The sequence below is a fragment of the Fukomys damarensis genome, unplaced genomic scaffold (genome assembly GCF_012274545.1).
Source record: "Fukomys damarensis isolate Sample0158 unplaced genomic scaffold, DMR_v1.0_HiC HiC_scaffold_15, whole genome shotgun sequence".
NCBI lineage: Eukaryota > Metazoa > Chordata > Mammalia > Rodentia > Bathyergidae > Fukomys > Fukomys damarensis.
Window position 1 is genome coordinate 63,169,317 of NW_022900927.1, and position 20,781 is coordinate 63,190,097.

Consider the following 20,781-nt stretch of genomic DNA (forward strand, 5'->3'; position numbering starts at 1 on the left):
TTTTGTGTGTGTGTGTGTGTTTTGAGACAGGTCTGGTATGTAGTTCAGGCTGGCCTTGAATTCACTATGGAGCTCAGGCAGCCTTGAGCTTGAAGCAATCCTCCTGCCTTAGCCTCCTAGTGCTAGGATTACAGGCCTGCGCCACCACGCCAAGCCTGGCTGATTTGTTTGTTTGTTTTTTGAAACAGGGTCTCACTATGTAGTTGAGATTGACCTGGAACTCACTATGGAGCCCAGGCTGGTCTCGAACTCACAGCGATCCTCCTGCCTCAGCCTCCTGAGTGCTGGGATTACAGGCGTGTGCCACCACACATGGCCTGGCTGCCTTCCTTATACCACCTCACTTCTGCCCTGCTGGTGTCTCCTGGGGTCACTTACCAGATCAACCCCTGTCACCCAGGCCTTATCCCAAGGCAATTTCACAAGAGGGGTCCCTCTTGCATCTCATTGACAGAGCCTTGTCCCTGCTCCCTTGGTCTGGGGGTTTGGAGAGGAGTTAGCGTCTGCAGCAGGTCCAGCACTTTGGCAGCTCCCGGATGACCCCTTCGGGACCCCAGCAGTGGCCTGTGGAGAGGTCTCAAGGCATCGGCTCCGGGGCCACCTCTCCCACTACACCTGGTGTGCACGGAGCAGCTGAGACCCTCCGGAGCAGCAGCACTGGGAAGGCCACCCTGCCCGACCTCCCCCGGGGGCCCTGCTAACTGTGGGTGATGGTGGCCACCATTGCAGGACAGGGCCCACGAGGTCCCAGCCTCCAGTCCACCTGCCAGGGAATTCTTTGAGCTGGGGATTCCTGCCCTGGATCCTGTGCCGTGGCCTTGCTCCTGCTGAGCTGCCGCTTGGCCTGGCCACCTCTGGTGTCGCAGCCCCAGCCCCTTTGGGGACGTGCCCATCTCGGAGGTGGAGGAGATGGAGCTGCCCCCCTTCGCTCTGGGTCTGAGAAATACTCGGGCCCACACTGGAGGAGCTGGACCCCATGTGCTGGCCTGAGCCTTGCCAGGCTGGGCTGCAGAGCAGGCTAAGGGTGTTACCAGGCTGCACCTTGCCCTGGGTGAGCCCACATAGCAGATGAAGACTAAGGCCCGGAGGCCGAGCCACTCCCTGAAGACATCTACTCGGAAAGAGCAGCGAGGGGCGGAAAGAGCAGCGAGGGGCGTCCTACGGAGAAGGGCCCGGACTCAGCAGGGGCTGCGTGGATGCTGAGTGTGCAAAGGAAAAGGCGTGCTATGGAGAGGGAAGCTGCCTCCTGCAGTCTGTCCTGCAGGAACAGACCTGCGTCTGGGCCCCGTCCCAGCCTCCCGTGCAGCTGGACCAGCCATGGACTGAGTTCTTACAACGGAACGTGGGCAGAAGTGACACGGGCCAATGTCAGGAGCCGCTAGGTGGAAGCACTGGGAGGAGACTCCTCCAGGCTCTACCCGCGAGCTGGGGCATAAACATGCCCATGACCCAGCTTTGACATACCCAAGGGGACACCCCACGCCACGGGACTTGAGTCCCCAAGTGACTGTAGGTCAGAGCCTGAATCCCTCGGTGCCCATATGGTCAGAGCCTAAATTCTCAGGCGACTGTGTGCATCAGAGCGGAATCCTGGAGAGACCACGTGAATGAGAGCCCAAATACCTGAGTATTTAAATCAGAGCCTAAATCATTAAGTGATTACCTGGATTAGAGCCTCAATTCCTGAGAGGCCACCTGAATCAGAAACTGAATTCCCCAAGGAACTTCTTGGATCGGAGACTGAATCCCTGAGTCACTGCAAGGTCAGAACCTGAGTCCCTGAATGACCACAAGTCAGAGCCACAATAAACTTGTCTTTTTGCTACTGTAAAAAACCGAAAACAACAAAGCAAAAGCTGAAGACTTGGTGCTGCAAGGTCTGGGCCTGGGGACCCTTGGTTCTGGGTGGTGTGGAGCAGTGGGCCCGGCTCCGCAGCGCCCCTGTGCTCTCCCGGCCGTCAACACCAGGTGTCTGAGCGATGGCACCGAGAGCAGAAGTGGGTTGTTGGTAGGGAAATGTGCGGCTGGGACCCTGATGGACGTTAGAAATGGGCTCTGTAAAATTACAGGCTCCTGACTTGGGGTTGGCTGAGGTGCATCTGAGGCCTGCACGCCTGGGTGGCTGGGGCACGGGCCCAGGCGGCTGGCCCTTGTCTCTCGGGCCTGGGCCCGGGCTCTGTTCCCCGCCTCTCGTGTCCAGCCAGGGCCTCGGAGGAGAGCCGGTCACCTACGACCAACCCCATGCAAAGCAAATCCTGTCTCAGAACTGTTGCTGTCTAGACCTCAGGAAAGTGTTCCTTGTGATGTGTGAACAGGTCGTCTGAGAAATTGGAGAACCGAAACTTCACCGGGTTTTTAATTATGTGTTCTGCGCCCTTGATTAGCTGCGTGCTCGTCAATAAGCAAGGGGTGGGAGAGTTTGGTCTGGGGTCATTAACGCCTGACCCCTCACACACTCTGGAGACTTCTCTCATCCTGAGAGGAAAACATCACCAAACACCAACCTCGGGATTCTGGACATCCGTGGTAACTTAGGGCAGTGAGTAACAATGACAAATTTCCACCTGGGATCTACAGTGTCCCCTCCTGCACTACGGTCAGATTTAGAGCACAGGAGGCGACCTGCTGTTAAAATCCTCGGGGAAGGGACCCCTTGGATGTTTGCAGAGTCAGCCTGCAGGGGCTCTCAGGGCCAGAACCCCCATCCAAGTGCCCAGGAAGGTCTGTTAGCCCGGCTGCCTCTGAAGTGGGGCCTCTCTGTCTTTCTGTGTACTCAGCCGGCTGTTGTCCCGGGTCCCCAACAATCAACACGTATTTGCTGAGTGCTAAGGAAAAGATTTGCAGATGCAAGAAGGGAAAGGTTATCGACTGGGTACAGCCCTTTCCAGTAGCCCTGGGTTTGGTCTTGGACCCTCTCAAGTCGCGACTGTGTTTTAAAATCAACTTTGTTAATGCATAATTTATGTTCATTGAAATGTATCCTTTGTAAATTCACAGACCCACGAGTTTTAACGACCGTACATGACATGCAGACTCATCAAGGTATACGACTTTGCCACGGTCCCCAAATTCCTGGCTACCCCTTGCCGGCCAGTCTCCTGCCCAGAGTGCCCTCCTGTCTCTGTAGATTTATTTAGGCCCAGCCTCCCAGGGATGGGTGAGCTGAGCAGGAGGAGACGGTGAGGAAGTCAGCCAGGAAAAGCATCGTGTGTGCACGACAGAGGCACATGTGGCCGGCCTGAGCTCCAGTCACCTGGACCGGCTGTCAAGCACAGAGTGCTGAGGGCCGCCTGCTGCCCACCCTGGGACAGCAGAGAAGCGGGTGGGACCCCCGGGCCCAGGCCTTCCAGGGGCAGGACTGTGCAGGCAGCCCCTCTCGATGAGGGAGTGGGCAGTTCAGATGCAGCACTCAGCAGCGCCCCCAGCTGGTCAGCATGGCCACCTGCGCCTCACCATCCCCAGATGCCTGGAGGACGAGCGCCCGCCCGGGCAGGCAGTGCAGTCGCTGGCGTTTTTATGGCTCAGGACTCAGCCTGCGGCCTCGGAGCCGCGGGTTCTCCGATTCCTCCCCACTTGCACGCGCGTGGCTCGCAGAACACAGAGCAGCGCCACATTTCAACCCCTACCGGAAGCTTCAGTCCCGTGGCCAGGAGGAGAAATAAAAGAAGGAAAAAACGAGGTAGACAAGGTAGGGCTGGGGATTTAGCTCAGTGTTTCCGCTGCCTTGCAAGTGCAAGGACCCGAGTTCGATTCCCCACTACCCCGCCCCCCAAAAAGAGACGCGGGCCCATCTGTGTGTGGGTGCTGTCCAGGACCCACGGTACAAGCTGGGAAGTGAGGATGCTTCTCTCTTTTACCCTCCCTCCCTTTCTTTTTTTCAGTATTAGGAATCAAACTCAGGGCCTTCACACGGAGCTACGTCCCCAGCCCTTTAAAATGTTTTTACTTTGAGACAGGGCCTCTAAGTTGCTAAGTTGTCCCAGCTGGGCTCAGATTTGGGATCCTCCTGCCTCAGCCTCCCAGAGTGCTGGGATGACAGGTGTGCACCACCACACCCGGCTTCTATTTTTCCTTTTGCTGTCAGTTCAGGGGTGGATTTCCTCTGAGCTAAAGACACACTCACCTCCAGCCTCCTGATTTTAATGTGTGAAGATATTGCCAGCACCCTGACTTTCTGGGCTTTAAGGGGCTAAGTTCCTGTGCTCTGGTGGCTGGAATCTTTTCTTGACCCCCAGATGAAGGCATGCAGGTGTAAATGTCTTGAACATAGTGAAATCCTTGCAAATGTGTTCTGCACTGCCTGCCCCTTGTCCCTGATATTTATACCACTCAGATGCCAGAGTCCGGAGTCACGACCTTGCGTAAGCTTTGAGGCATTTACATTTTTCTATTTGGAGAAGTCAGGAAATTCAGAGAGCATTCAGGCAGCGCCCTCCCTTAAAACTGCTGCAGACGCAGACACCACGCCGCCTGACTCTGCCTGGGACTTATTTCTTCTAGAATCTTCTTCACCAGCCCCACCCATTCTCCGGGCCCTCAGGATCCTGCTGCCTTCACACACACGCGCTGGGACAGACGTTGCTGTCTTGCCTGGATCAGCTGTTAGCTGGGTAGCGCTGCGGCTTCGCCCTCGCAGAGGCCCTGCTTTGCAGCACAGGCGGATCGTGCGGCCCAGATTTCTCACCGGACTGATTCTAGGCCTCCGATGCTGGCCAGGGCCTCGCAGAGCTCCTGCAGTGCCAATGGCCGGCTCTGCTCTGGTGCCGTGTGACCTTTGTCCATTTGCTTAACGCCTTCAGCTTGTTTCTGCGTCGCTGGCCAAGTGGGGTGGGCGTGGGTGTGCACGGAGAGGGAAGAAAGTGATGCCGCAAAGGCAGGAGGTGCGGTTCATACAGGAGTGTGTGCTCCCCAACAGCCCGGTATTGTCATGGTTCATCAGTACCGGTTCTCATTTATGAGCGAATCCTTCCCCCAACAATCCTAATACCACCTCCCTAAGCTTGTGAAAACCCACAGGTTGCTACACAGGTGGGTCGTGTATTGGATTTTATTCACTTCCGTTTAGCAAAAGATGATTCTGTCATTGCTTCAGGAACATCCTGTTAGTGTACTGCTGGGCGCTGATGACTTTCTCATCTTTAGAAAAAGCAAACGTGTCCCAGCTACCTGGAGGCTGAGGCAGGAAGATCACAAGTTTTGAGCACAGCCTGGAAAACCTAGAAAGATCCTGTCTCAGACTGAAATAAAAAGAGTGGAGGATGTAGTTTGGTGGTGAAGCGCTTGCCTCACATGCCCAAGGTCCCGGGTCCAATGCCCAGTGCTGCGTACAAACAGAAACAACGTCAAAGTGTCTTGACTCTCATGAGTCAAAAGAAAACCTGCTGAGAGCTTGAAAAATATTACTTATGATTTTCTCTTTAAGACCCAGAAAGAACTGAATTATACCCTGCTCTTTCAGCCATTTCGGAGGGAACAGAAATTAACCTGCTTGGGCTCTGCAGCTAATAACAGAGTGTGCTGCGTGGTTGAAAGAGGGTTTCCCCTCAGCAGTCCTCCCTGGGGGCCGGGCACCTGCGGAGTCAGATTAATGGGCGGCGCTGAGATTCTGGCAGCGGGGGCTTTGGAGATGATGGTGTTGCTGAGAGCTTCCAGGAAGTCTCTTGTGATGCTTAAAATAAATCAGATCAGGGGTCCAGTCTTTATAACAGTGTTTGGCTGATGTGTCTGTCTGCATGTTCCAGAATACCCAGCCATGGCCGGAGCAAGAAGGATGCTTCATTATTCCTTCTAACAAGATGTCTAGTGGTAGACAGTGCCAGGCTGGTGTGGCTAAGCGATGACTGTCTATGCCCCCCCGTCACCCTCAACATGGTGCTTTTCTCTTGGCTTATTGCTTTATGGCTGCTTTGGTGCCAGGCATCTTGCCCTTGTCCCACCACGTTCAAGGCAAGAAGTGGGTTGGGGATGATGATGGGGATCTCTGCTCTCAGAACCTTCACCAGGAAGCAAACCTCTCCCAGAAGACGCCTAGACGGGTGTCTCTGTGTACCTCACTGGCCGGAACTCAGGTATGGCCACCGGAAACTGCAAAGGAGCATGGGAAGGACGGTGGCTGGCAAGGTGCAGAGGGGCCACGATTTAGATCCCAGGTTCTGTTAGCAAGAATTGGAGGGGGCTGGGAACACAGCGAGCTGCTCCACAGAGTGACGACGGACAAGTCACATGCGTGGCCCTGGTGTGTTCAATGTGCCTGCCCCAAATTTGTCCCTGTTCCTTCTGCGAGTGCCTGGGCTTTCCCGGGGTGGCGGAGGGGAGTGCGTGACAGGGGAGGTCCCACGGCCGCGGCTGCTGTTAGGGCCCTGGTTCCGGGTGCGGCTCATGGCCTGGGCCTCGCACAGGAGTCAGCCTGGCCTTCTGCTCGCACTGCTTTGGGGCGTGGAAACCCCACTCTTACCCACTCATCTGAGGGTGGACGGACAGGCTGCTCTGGCTCCAGCTGTCATGAGCTGTGCTTGTGGACAGGGACTGCACAGATGGCTGCAGCATGATGGCTTTGACTTTGTCGGGGAGAAACCCAGCGGGGTACTAGCTGGGGGAGTGGAATTTCTAGTTTCAGTGTGTGTTTGGAGGAATCTCCACACTGATTTCTGTAGTGGCTCTGCTGGTTCACATTCCTACCAGCGGTGGAGAAGGTTTGTGTATCTGCCTGCCCCTCCCCTCTGCCAGCTTGTGAAGCTTCCGGTGATGGCCTAGGTCTAAAGTGTGCCCCAAAGTCTCCTGCACTCGGAGAAGGGTATCCTGGGAGGTGACTGGATTGTGTGGGGTTAATCCCCTCCCTTTCCCGCAAGGGGGACCCTTGTGGTTACACTGGGGCCACCGGGATCGTCCAGGAAAGTCTCCCTGGTTCAAGGAAAGCCAAGAGCCGCTTAGCGCCATCTGCACTGGCATTCCCGTCCCCGGGGGGTTAGACGCGCTCACGGGTACGCGCTGCAGCACGGGCCTCAGGGTGCCGGCGTCCCTGTGTTCGTCACCTGCCATCCCGGTGTAAGCACTCAGGGTTTAAATGAGATACTGTGAGTGGATGGGCGCAGAGCTAATGCTCAATCCACGGCTCTCGCTCCCTCTTCCCTGTGTCCAGAAAGCACAGGGCGCGCAGATCCTCCCACCCCGGAGAAGCAGAAACTGCCCCTGCCCGGAATCTGGGCTGTGAGATGGCCCCAGCACTGGACACCAGAGGTGGCCCTGTGTGGTCTGGTGGCTGGGCCCTAAGGAGCTGTGGACTCAGCTTCCTGTCCCTGGGCTACAAGCTCTGACCCCACCCCTGTGCCCCAAGGGCGCCCTGTGACCAGGTGTGGAAGGGGTCGAGAGCAGGTGCTGAGGGACAGCAGGGAGACCAGCCCTGTGCCCCAAGTCGGCTGGAGCGGAGGCCATGGCCCTGCACAGCCTGCGACTCTGCGGACGGTGATGTGACTGTCATCGTTGAAGCCACTGGGCTTGGGGTGATTGGTTGTGCGGTGACAGATAACTCAGCAGCGCTCAGAGCTTGACTCAAGGGCTAGGTGCAGTGGCACACACCCTCCAGCTACTCAGGAGGCTGAGGCAGGAGGAGCGCAAGTTTGAGGTTAGCTTCATGAGACTGCGGGGCCCTGCCTGAGCAGGGAGCTGGTCCTGACTGACCCCGGGGTCTGCAGTCAAGGGGTGACACCCTCATTCAGGTGCCGCCTGGCTTCCGTGACAGAGAGCGCCCCCCAGAGGAGAGCCTTAGGCTCGCAGCCAGTGGGCCCTGAGCCCGGGCACCAGCGGCCCCGCACCTCCCCGATCGCAGGCGGGGTTTGGGCCACGGGTAGCTGATAAAGAAGCGGAGGGACACCTGGCACGGGGCAGGCTGAGGGCCGGCTGGGTGCCCCCACCCATGTCCACTGAGCTTGCGGAACGTGGCGTTCTGAGGAAACGGCCTGCGCGGTGTGGTCGGCTAGGATGTGGCCAGTCCTGGTCTGTGGGCTTCAGGGTCCTCACAGGCACCGGAGGAGCCCGGGGGAGCTGGAAGTGGGTGGAGGGACAGAGACACGGCCTGAGGAGCCACCAGGAGCAGGGAGAGAGGTGGGGCCAGGTTGTCCTCCAGCAGCCTCCACGGTGAGGAGCCTCTTCTGGGGCTCTAGGCCGCCTGTCTGCAGCTGCTGGTTCCAGCAGCCCCTGGGCATGAAGAGAACCGCCAAGGACACCATGACACAGCCCCTGTCTCCCCACAAAGACAAGTCCCTTTTGAGGGGGCCGGGAGCGTGACCCCGGCGGAGCTCACTAACGTGAGACGTGTCTCCCCAGCCCCACTGCGACAAATCCATGCGAAGGAGCACGCTTCAGCGAGCGCCTCCATGCTGAGGGTCCTATTTCGTGGACACCCCGATAAGGCCACGCAGTAAGGACACGGGAGCGTTCTGGCCACCGGCCTTCCTGGCTGCAGATCAGCGTCTGCTCTGTTCCGAGAAGAGACCACAGCTGTTCAAAGCGACCGGCCAGACACCTTAGGCGGCCACAGTCTGGTGGTTCACAAGCTAAAATCACAAAGGCAGGAAAGGCTGGTGATAAACGTTAATCTTTCCACCACAAGTCTGGGTGCAGCGTGGTGAGTCAGTGGAGCGGAACTTGGGCTTTGCCTTGACAGCTATAGTCGGCCAAGTTTCGTTTCTGTCCAAGCCAAATGGAAGGTGGGGCCGACCCCAGCCCCGCGACACAGGACAGGGAGGCGGAGGCTGGTGACACCGCGGGAGCCTGGACGAAGCTTCCTGGAGCCGCCCCGCCTGTTGGCTCCTACGAACACTGCTGCAGGAGGCCGAGTTACCCGTGGCCCTCGGATAGGCCTTTCTGTGAAATCTCCTAACCCAGGAGCGCCCGAGCTGGCGCGCTCCTCCTACCTCTCCCAGCGGCCGCCCGCGTGCTCGGGTGTTTCGGGGTCACCTGCGGCTCGTGGGGCTCGGAGGTGCTTCCACGGTGTGGCGGTGACATGGCCCACGCAGGGCCGTTCCTCCGAGGCACGCGTGTCCTGTGGGTGCCGTCTTTGGCGCTGCTTCTCATGGGTGCGCGCGGCCCCTGATGCTGCCCGGCGAGGCTTCCCTTGGGTCCTCTGGTGGTGGGTTGCTGGGTCCTGGGGACTTTGGCTGGCTGATTTCTCCGGGTAAGAGGGGTCCCCACCAGGCAGCTGTGCCCTACGGCTCTGTTTCTGTCTCCCCACCAGGACTTCGCACCACTCAGCCTTGTAATTTCTCCCAAATAAGAAAAGGGTGAGGTGCTATGTTTTAAAGCTGGCAATTCCTCAGTGGGTGATGACCCTGAACACCTCTTTGTATCCCTGTATTTGAGTGACCACTTCTGTAAACTGCCTAATGTAGTGTGTTAACTCATAGGTTTTAGAAATTGAAAATACTGCCCTTAGTTTCGTCCGTCCTTTAGCTTTGTCCACAGAGTCCTTTGTGGCTCAGAGGTCCCTTATGGCCACATCATTCCACTCTGCAGACCCTAAAATGTCACCTCAAGTTTCCTGTCCCCTGATTACCAATCAGATGCTAACCCAGGGCCTTGCGGTGTGAACAAGGCCACAGACCTCACCATAATCACCCTGGAGTATCTGGCTCGCTCTGTCTCAGCAGTGGTCTTTAACAACGGATTTCTGCAGACTCGATCAGACGTTGCTGACTTGACACTGAGGCGAAGCCAGGAGCAGAGGCAGGAGTGCAGCCTCCAGAGAGAGGCCTGTGACGGCAGTGGCAAGGACTCGAGTGAGGCCTGACTGGCCAGCAGCCTGCGCCCTAAGCGGATCCTTCTCAGATCCTCCCGCCAAGATCCCAGGCGGACTCCTCCGGCCTTTCAGCCCCATGGGACCCAGCCGAGCCCTCTGGCCTCCTCCTGCCTGCGGGGCCTGCTGGTAAGAGTGCTGTCTGTCCTGGCAGCCGGGGGCCGCGGACACCTGCTGCCTCACGGTTTGTGCTGTTTTTGAAATTCTCCCTCAGCCCCGTGTACACACGCACTTTCAGCTGGCGGGGTGACCTTTTCCCCTGAAGAGAAAAAATTGGTTGTTAGGAAATGAAGAAAAAAGGTTTTTTTTTTTAAATATCCAAAGTACAGATATACATTCACTATAAAAATGAGATATCAGTAAAACTGCAACACCGAATTTCCCCCATTGGGGAAGGACTGCAGTTAGGGGAAATAAGTCTTGAAAAACTCTGTAAAAAGTGCTGATTTTTGCCTACTTGGAGCTAGGCAGGGTAGTGCACACCTGCAGTCCCAACCACACCTCGGTAGAGGCAGGTGGTTTATGCTCAGGAGTTTGAAACCAGCCTAGCAGTATAGCGAGACACTGCTTCAAAAAGGATGCAGAACACTGGCCTGTGACATAAGGATATGCTCCTGTTATCTTTTACTAACTGTGGTTTTACCTTTCATAGGGAAGCTTTTAATCCATGTAGAATTTTAGTTTACTAAGTTCCTCTAAAAATCCATGTAGAATTTTTATTATGATAGCATTGAATTTATAGGTTAATATAGGAAAAATTGACAACTTCATAATGTAAAATCGTCCCATCAAAACCCAGAAAAAGTGGGCTGGGTCTGGAGCTCAGTGGTGCCTTGCTTGCCTGGCAAGCACAAGGTCCTGAGTTCAATTCCTGGTACCTGAAAAAACAAAACAAACAGCAACAAAAAAACAAAACAAAACAGAGAAAGTCATTTCTCCAGTTGAACTGATTGTCAGCACCTTTTCTAGTTTTAAAGTTGCCTCCTCAGAGCACCTGTATATTGTTATTTCAGGCCCTCTACCTGTGACGGTTGTGAACGGTATCATTTTCTCGATTCTGTATTTATTCAGATCTAGGATGCCTTCAGTGTAAGAATCATCAAAATGGTAGGTGATTAAAATGTGGAAAAAAGAAAAAAGCTGGGTGTTGTGGTGCACACCTGTAATCCCAGCACTCCTGAGGCTGAGGCAGGAGGATTGTCTTGAATTTAGGGCCAGCAAGGACTGCACGGCAGATCCTAATTCAAAAAAATAAAAAAGTGAAAAAATGAGTGTGTTACAGTTGGGTTTTTTGATAGATTTATTGCAGCTGCACAGAAGCACCGTTGATTCCTCTGGGTTCATCTTGTGCGGCAGGTATTGCCGAGGGGTCTAAGCATGTGTTTGTGCGCTGCTTGTTGGTTGTTCTTGGTGAGTGGTGACCGTTTCTGCCCTTCCCTTCTCCTTTTGCCCTCTGTGTCTGTCTGTCCCAACCCCAGCGCTTACGACTTCTGGTCCCCTCCGATAGCTGTGAACTTGCGGCTCAGGGACCAGTTATTTTTCTTGAGTCCTTGTGGTTAGATTTTCTGAATTTAACAAGCCAAGGACCCTAATTCATATAAAGCAACTTCTTCAAACCTCCTGAGGAAACCACTTTCCCACGTTCTCGAAGGACTTGGGTTTGCGTTCCTCTGTCTGTCTTCTCTACACCTCTTGGTACAGAGATGACTTGGAGCCACCTCGGTGAGAGAAAAAGGCAAATTCTTTTAGGAAGTGGGTATGGGCAGGCAGAGAACAGCTGGTGTGTTTAGTTCAGCAATAATAGCAATTAAAATAACGAAGAATGATGATCCATCTATTCAAGACTTTTAAGTTTTCAAAGTGATCCTTTATCACTTTACCATTTGATTTGTAACAGCTCTGCGAAGCGGGGTAGAAAAAGCAGCATTGCCTTCACTTTCCCCGTGAAGAAAGCCCCTCATCCCGTGCGAGGGCACAGGGGATGTGAGAGCCGCAGATGCAGAAAGGACCCTGGATCCAAGAGGAGAAGGCGCAGCGTGTGGCTGCAGAAGCGACGGGAGACAGGGTCTCCAGGCCGGGTCTCCGAGAGACTGTGCTGAAGTAAAAGACAGCATCGCATTTTATTGTTTTGCTTTGTTTTTTGTTTTCTGGTACCGGGGATCGAACTGAGGACCTTGTGCTTGCCAGGCAGGCACAGTGTCACTGAGCTGCATCCCCGGCCCTGCATTGCATTTTAAACGCTTCGCGCTGTGCCAGGCTGGCATTTGCAGTCAAGGCTCCGACGGAGGAGCCGTTTGCTATTTGGTTAAAGGCAACCGAGCCCCAGAATCAGCTAGGTGTCCTGCTGGGGAACACAACCAGCAGATCGCTGCTATCAAGACAGCGATGGCTTGAGGAGCTGTGGGGAGCTGTGGGGGGCTCCTTGCATCTTGGGAACCCCTAGGGCAAGCCCTGGAAAGGACGGCTGGGGTCCAGGCGGCACTGGTCTGAAGTCTTCTCAGGGAAGCTGGTCTGGCTGGGTCTTTCAGCTGATCCCCCCCGCCCTATCCTGCATCAAGATAATCTTCCTTCTTCAGAGTAAACTAATTAGAGCTTTAGTCATGGCCACAAACACCTTCCTGCCATGACTAGATTAGCACTGCATCTTGGTCTCTCATTGCTGAGACCTAATACCAGACACACACAACTCCAAGGAGGACAGGTTTATTTTGGCTGATGGTTTGGCAGTTTCAGTCCAGGTCCATAGGTGTAAGCACAGAAATGGTACGACGGAAGGGTCTGGAGGCGGAGAGCTGCCCCCATCACGGCAGACAGGAAGTAGAGGGTAGGGAGGAGCCAGGAAGGGAGATGAGCCTTGCCTCCTAACAGCAAGTCCACTGTAGCACCCCACAGTCCGAACTCCTTCCAAAAGGTGCACCTCTGAGGGCGTGAGGCTCTGGGGGTCATCTAGATATAAACACATTTGATTGAGGACTGGGGACTCGCCTGTCCGAGCTGACGCGTGGAACTCTGCTCACGCCCCACGCAGCGTGCCGGAGGGCTGGGCTCCTCTGCTGATTTGTCCAGTTGATTTTCTGTTGGGCCGAGATGAGGCTGGTGGTGACGCGTGAGCTCTTCCTGAGGAAGGAGGACAGGAGGTTGAGAACATCAGCCTCTCCTCCCAAATTTCCTCCCTTAAGCTCTCCTTCCATTCTGCCAGCTGGCTGACGGGAGCAAAGGAGCCTTCCGGTGTGACATAAAACCGGGGAGAAGCATCAGGACTGGAAAAGGAATTCTCTGCTGTCCCCACCTGCCGTCAGCATGTACTCAGTAAAACCGAGACCACATAGGCGAGGAGAGAAGGCTTCACCCTTGTTTGCTTTCTTGTTGAGCGGCTTAGGCCCTTCAGGGTTGCCCTTTGTTAACGTCTGTGGTTTACACATCCTGTGAGGGTGCAGGTAAGTGTTGAAGACTGCAGAGGCAGTTCTGGGTCTGGGCCTCCGGACGTCGCCGTGAGAATCACTCAGAACACCTGGAACCGGAAGCCGGGTGGGGGGAGGAAGTCACACCAGCTATGAGCGCTGGGGGGCGCTGGGGGGGTGCTTTTGAGAGGGGACCTCTATGACAGGGTCATAGGCTGGGGCCCTTGCAGATGGGTTAGTGTCCTTGGAAGAGTCACCAGAGGATAGTCTGTCTCTGTGCCTTGTGTGGACACAACGAGAAAGTGGCCCTTCTGGTGTGACATAAAAACAGAGAGAAATCTAAGCAGAGCAGGGAGAGGGTCCTGTCCAGAACCTGCCCCTCTGGCCCCTGATACTGAACTTCCGGCTTCCAGAACCGTGAGAAATAAGTGGTGCTGGAGTCAGCCGGTCTGTGGCATTTTTTTTATTTTTATTTTTTTGGTACTAGGGCTCAAACTCGGGTCCTCGTGCTTGCATGGCAGGCACTGGAACTACTAAGCTAAATCCCCACGCCCCTGTGGCATTTTTGTCATAGCAGCCAGAGGGAAGAGACGATCCTTGGACACCAAGAAGCTGTTCCTTATAATGGAAGCCACTCTTGCAAGGGTTTCTGTAGACCGGCAAGGAGCAAGGGCCGGTCCTGCTGAAATGGTGCCAAGTACAGGCCCCAGCTGCGTGAGGAACAAAGACTTCCTCTTCAGTGGCAACCGGATCTCAAACCACCAGTGTGAAGCCTTTGTTAAAAAGTCACAGGAAGTGTAATCCCAGCACCTGAGAGGCTGAGGCAGGAGGAGAGCCATGAGTTCAAGGCCAGCCTGGACTACATAATGAGACCCTGTCTCAAAAAAAGAAAAGGAAACGAAAGGAAACAAGAGGAAAGGAAAGGGGAAAGGAAAAAGAAAAGAAAAATAAGTCAAGGAAGCAGAACCCGGAAGAGGAAGGGCCACGCTGCTGGTAGAACCTGGTAATGTTAGTCAAAGTGTCATGAGTAAAATGCAGTCAAGAATTGAAAGGGTTTCAGTCTCAAAGAAAATAATACGTGTATGGCAACAGGTCACGTGACAGATGCAGGGACGTTTGTGCAATTAGCTGGCAGACATCAGCTTCCGTCTCCCAGTCCACGGGTCAACAGAGTTCACTGAGCTGCGTTTGTGTAAATCCTGAAATTCCACGATATTTTCTCGAGCACGAAAAGCTAACCCCAGATGAGCAAAGGCCAGTCTATCTTTCTGTACCTAGTGTTTTATTTTTCATTCTAGCTTTACTGAGGTATAACTGACGTTCAATAAGCTGCGTAATTGGGTACGATACAGTTGCACATTTGTGAAATCACCCACCGCCAGGACAATGACCACCCCCGTCCCCTCCAGAAGCCTCTTCACGCCTCTGTGAGACCCATTCCCTCTCTGCCCACCCCTGACCCAGAAGTCATTGATCTGCTTTCTGTTCAATGGATCAGTTTGCATTCTCTAGAATTTACGACAAGGTGGTCATAGCTTGCATTTTTTTGTGCCTGAGGTAAAGCAGGATTTCTACGCTCTCGGAATGCCTGCTCGTGGGGCCAAGCTCAAGCTGGCTGTGTGGAACATGGGGAGCGGGATTCCAAGCATCCCAGCTGCCACTTTACTAAAGCAGTGCTTGTAGTAAGGAGCCAGCTCGCTGATATAATCTGCAAAGGCTGTCAGTACACTGGGGTGGTTCATTACCAGCAATAGATACGCCGGCAGTTCAGCACCGAAGCGCTCAGAAACTCCTGGGATAACGAAAAGCACCTCGCTGGAGAAGGCGACACTGTTGTCCTCTAGGTTTTCTTATTTTGAAACTGGGGATCGAACTCAGGACCTTGTGCTTGTGAGGCAGGTGGTGGAACCACTGAGCCACATCCCAGCCCTCCTGTAGGTGACATGGCTCCTGCTCCTGGGGGAGACGGACGACTGCGGCTCTGCCCCTGCCTGGCCTCACGGGTGGTCCCCAGCCCCTCGGTGCCCAGAGCACACTGAGGCAGGCAGGGTGGGGCCTCTCGGCCTCCGCACCTCACCACCCACAAGCGGCTTGCCTGTGCGATCTTCCCTTCCGCCTGGTCTTGAAAGTCCTGGCCCTCGGGTGGCTTTGACCAGCTGCTCTGTGACCCTGGCACCCGGGTGTCTGTGTCAGGCTGTGGGAATGCGACCCGGGTGGGAGACGGGGACAGGGCCGAGAGAAGCCACACGGGGCTGGAGAGGTGGCCTGGGCCTTGGCCCTGGTGCTGGGCACTGTGGGGTTTGAGCCTCCCTCTGCTGCCAGCCCTGCCTTTTCTGGGGACCCTGGTACCACACCCAGCGTGCGGGGCACTGATTCATCTCACCTCAGCTCAGTGAGGACAGGCATCTTCTGGAACCCTGACGCTGAAGCAAATGTGCAGAATAAATTGTAGATAGCTGCGCTTGGAGCTCCGCGCTCTCGACTGAAAATGCAGGAAAGGCGCAAGGTGCAGGCTGTCCACGCTGCATGCTGGCACAGGGGAGACCCGAGCTCTCCTGGGAGTCCGAGCCCGTCCCCCCCGACCGGTCCTCCCTCCCTGTGGCCTGCCACCCCAGTCCCGTCCTCTCTCGCTTCCCTGGGTGCTCTGAGTGTTACCTCCGTGGTGGCCTGTGGCCGTGCTCCCTGCGTTTTCTGTGCTGCAGCACACTCCGTCCTCTAACCCATCGCAGTTTCTTTATCCATTCTGCTGTTGATCAAAGCCCCTGCCACTTGAGCTTGGGCTACTTTCGCCCCTGGTTTGAGGAGCTCTGCTTGTTATTGTTTGGCTTGGGAAAGTATTATTTAGGTCCCTTCTGAGCCCACCACTAGGAGTGCTGGGTTCTAGTCCTGTGCACTCTGTGTACTGGCTCTGGGGACCCAGAGCACGGCACGACCCTCTCCAAGTCTCATCTGTCCCTGGATGTCATTGTGCTTCACTCCCCTTTATTTTCTTTCTTTCTTTCTCTCTTTCTTTTCTTTTTATTGTTGGTTTTTTTGAGACAGGGTCTCACTATGCAGTTGAGACTGACCTGGAACTCACTGTGTAGCCCAGGCTGGTTTCAAACTCACAGCGATCCTCCTGCCTCAGCCTCCCGAGTGCTGGGAATTACAGGCGTGCGCCACGACGCCCGGCTTCCCCTCCGTTTTCTAGTTGATCGACACGTATATTGTGGGCACCCACTATGTGCCGGCGCTGTGCCAGGATGGGTAGTGGTCCCTGGGCCCTCCTCAGGAAGCTCTTCCCCCAACTCCACCCTGTCCTCTCCCCACTGCACCCACGTTTTGCTCAGCTATGTCGTGCTCCTCTGTGAGCCTTAATGTCCAGGGGCCCTCATGACACTGGCATCCCCTCTCCTATGAGCTCCTGCCCTTGGCGCCCTGGTTCCTGTCTCAGCCCAGGCTCCAGCAGTTCTCAGCACACGCTGAGGGGGTCCTGTGACTGTTCTGGGGGTGGTGAGGACCCTCAGCAGTTCCATGCTCCAGGAGGCAGGCAGGGGCAGCTTCCTGCAGGGAGGCTTTCCTGCACTCGTGTCTCCTGACCGCTGGCAGGAGGGTTTGAGGACAGCGGACAGGACTGCGGGCCAAGGGTCCTGGCAGCCTCCAGAAGCCAGAAGAGGAAAGAATGTAGGTTTTCCCTACGGCCTCTAGAAAGAGCACAGCCTGATGACACTTTGATACCAGGCCACCGGCATTGATTTTTGGACTTTGACCTCCAGAATTATAAGGTGATAGATTTGCATTGTTCTTAACCTCTGAGTTTGTGGGAGTTTATTGCAGCAGCCATAAGAAACTAAGACACCCCACATCCATGCTTGATGTTTATATTGGCTTTTCCATACTCAGCACCCACAGCATAATGGAAAATAGGTTTACTTTAGCTCTTGGTTTCCAAGGGCTCAGTCCACGGTTGGCTGGATCCACGGGAGGAGCCTGGGGGAGCAGAGACAGAGAGCAAAGCAGCTGGGGACAAGATGCACCTTTTAGATCATGACCAGGCTCCATCTCCAAACGTAAGACTTGGGGGACATTGTAGATCTAAACATAGCGTTCAACCACGGCCTCCAAAAGGCTCGTGCCCATCTCATTATGCAACATGCAGTTAGTCTATCTTGAAGAATCACCGGAGTCTCTTAACAGTTTAAGCACTGCTGAAAAATTCAAGCCCAAAGCCTCCTTTGAGACTCAGGACAACTCTTAGCTGTGAGCCCTTGTAAAAATCCGAAACAAAGTTAAACACTTCAATATATAATCACAGAGTAAACATTCCCGATCCAAAAGGGAAAAAGAGGAAGACAGGAAGGAATCAGACCAAAGCAAGACAAAAACCCTGGAGGGACAAAATTAAATCCTGCAGTTTCATGTCCAGCACCCAGGGAAGATTGCAATGAAAGTGAGCTCCAGAGGGTGTAGACAGCCCTGTCTCTGTGGCCTTGCCACGCACACCACGTGGCCCCTCTCCTGGGTTGGCTCTGCTCACTACCTGTGGCTTCTCTCAGCAGATGATCCATATTCTCAGCATCTTTAACTCTCTGTGTCTCCAGTGCACCTTTGGTTCGCTCTCAGCTCACACATTGCTCTCTCGGGGGCTCACTGCCTCGTCTCCCGTCTTCCTTTGAAATCTGGGTGGAAGCCACACTGATCCCACAACTTCTGCATTGCCAGCTCCACATAAGTGACACTAAAATCTGTAGCCAGGCCCCCACGGACCATGGCTGTGCCACCTTTGAGTGGCTGGATGGCTAAACTTGGGGATTCACTTCTCTAGGCAGCCCTAGCTGGGTACGGTGCCCCAGGGTTCTGTTCTGAAAGCAGTCTTTCAAAGGAGTTTACCCTTTCATATTCTTGAGCCTGTGTGATGAGTGAGGTCTGGCCATGTCTCAAGATTCCCTCAAGGCATTCTTCCTGTTGTTCGGATTCAAAGTACTTGACCCCTTTTGAATGCTGATGTTTTCAGAAACCGGGTTCTCCTAAGCCCCTACTTTATAGGCAATTTCCTTTCAGGTTCAAATTCAAGTTTTTCAAGTTTTTCTGCTTTACCCTTTGTCTCCAATTTTCACTATAAATCTGGCTAAAAGCAGCCAGAAGTACTCATTTCACATCTTGAATGTTGGGCTTCTTTAAAATTTCCTTCTTCAGATTGATTAGTTTACCACCTTTAATCTCAGTCTCCTGTAAAGTCTCAGGGCACGAGCAAAATGCAGACCAATTTTCTTCCAGGGTGTAACTCACACGCTGTGTAGTCCAACAGCTACTGGAGTCCTTGTTCCCAACTGGAGCCTCCTGAGCTTGGCCTTTACTGTCCATCTTCCTATCAGCTGTGGTCTTCTGACCTTTGACCAAAATCACCAGTATTCCAGGGCTCCTCTAGCCAAACTTCTTTCCAAAGAAGCTTTCCAAACTTCTTTCAAGCCGGTTCCAAGTTTTTCTAAATCACATGGTTAGGTATAGTCAGAGAGATGACCCCCACTCCTGGTATCAATTCTCTGTATTGGACAGCTTTCCCATCGCTGAGACAAAATGCCCGACACCGGCATGATAAAAGAGGAAGGTTTATTTGACTCATGGTTTCCAGTGGGTTTAGCCCATGGTTGGCAGGCTCCAAGGCAGAAACAGCTAGGTGGGAGGACACACCACGCTCCCTGCATGGGTCCCTGTGGGGCGTAGAGAGAGAGGCAGGCCTGGGAGAAGAATATACTCTTCCAGGTCGTGACCCAGTGACCCGCCCCCTCCAGCCAGGACCCTCCTCTGACCATGGCTGTTGAGGAGGACTTCAGATTTAAACCACAGCAATCTCTCTGGTGTACTGCAGGATAAGGGTTTGTTCTGACCTAGTCTTGGTTCTCATGGAGGGCATGGGGTGACCTCTCTTCTGGCTCCAGGATAGAGCGTGTTATCCAACGCAGAGATGTCACATTCTCTGGTGACAGTGACGGGTGAAGGATGGGCAAGACATCACAGCAAGATCAATCAGAATGCAGCAGTAGCCTCTTTCTGGGGCTGTCAGGGAGGAGGCAAACTCCACAGTGGACACTGAGCTGAAGAAGGGGGGCCTGGGGCAGGTGGCAGCTGCCCGAGAGTGAAGAAGAATCGAAGGAAGGCAGAGAAAAGGGCTGTAAAGAGACAGTGTCCTCAATATGCATCGTGAGTGCTGAATCCAGTCAACTGTGCCCATTGAAAATGCCAGTTACAGGATCTGAGAAAGAACTTTTTTGTTCAGGCCATTTGGAGTCCGTGATCTGAACCCGCACATTCCTGACTAATACAGTTACTTGGTCAGGTGTCAGCTACAGGGGATCATTTAACTACTGATTTCATTGAAGTTCAACACTGTCGATTATAATCCAGTTCTTCTCAAGGGAAGGCAGGTCCTTACCCAAATGGCACTGACCTTACAATTAAAACCGGGGGGAAAATGTGCCTTTCCTGCTCTGTCCCATGGAACATTCCCGCTGAGAGTCACTACTTCTGTTCCTTCTTCTTAGTGGTCCCTGACTCACCCTTGTCTAGCTCCATGTCACCTTTTTGGGCTTCATCTCCTACATCCACTGGGTCCTAGTGCAAGGGATCAACTGGCTTCAGGTGGCCCCAGGTTGGCGGGCCAGGGCCAGGTGCTCCCCAAGGCACACTGCTCTCCTAGGAGCCCCATCCCTTGCGTCTCTGGCTCTAGAAATTCCCAGCCTGTGGTGTGAAATTAGTCTTTGCTGCTCTCCCTTTGCTGATCAGCATCATAATTTCATTTTCAGACCAGAGGTTAATCATTGTCATAAAGAGTTTATTTAACATCTTGAATATTAAAAATCTGATTCCACAACTGGGTGTAGTGGCGCACGCCTGTAATCCCAGCACTTGGGAGGCTGAGGCAGGAGGATCGCTGTGAGTTCAAGGCCAGCCTGGACTACACAGTGAGTTCCAGGTCAGTCTCAGCTACATAGTGAGACCCTGACTCAGAAAAACAAACAAACAAAAAAATCTGATTCCACAAAATAAGATTTGTATTCTCAGGGTCCTGTTGTTTATCATATCCATTATTTAACTTGTTCTTTTTTTAATCTTTTTGGAGAAATATTGCTTCAAAGGACAAGAGACATTCCTGGACCCCTGTGGAGACCATACCTAGAAGGCTTTCCATCCGGGCTCCCAATATTGGAGGCACGGACCTGTCACCTCTCCAATAACCAAACTTGGGTGACAGTTCTAGAGTCACCCAGAGTCAGAACAGGAAGAGGTCTCAGAGTTTACTTTCCATTCTGCATGTTTCCAACTGGGAAGTGAGGCTTGGAAAGTCAAGGATCAGAGTGAGTTCTTTGTTAAAGGAAGCCACACCACTAACAACTCAGAGAGAGAGAGAGAGAGAGAGAGAGAGAGAGAGAGAGAGCATGAGTGTTTTTGAGGCTGTTGGGTAGCTCACAGAAATCCCAGGAGGGTGGGAGAAGAGGTCCTTGACTATTAACCGGAAACAAGAGTCTCAAGGGCTGCCCGAGAACATCACCATTTCTGTCTGTCACAGGTCCAATGGTGTCCATTGAAATCTATGTTCATGTCCCAACCCTG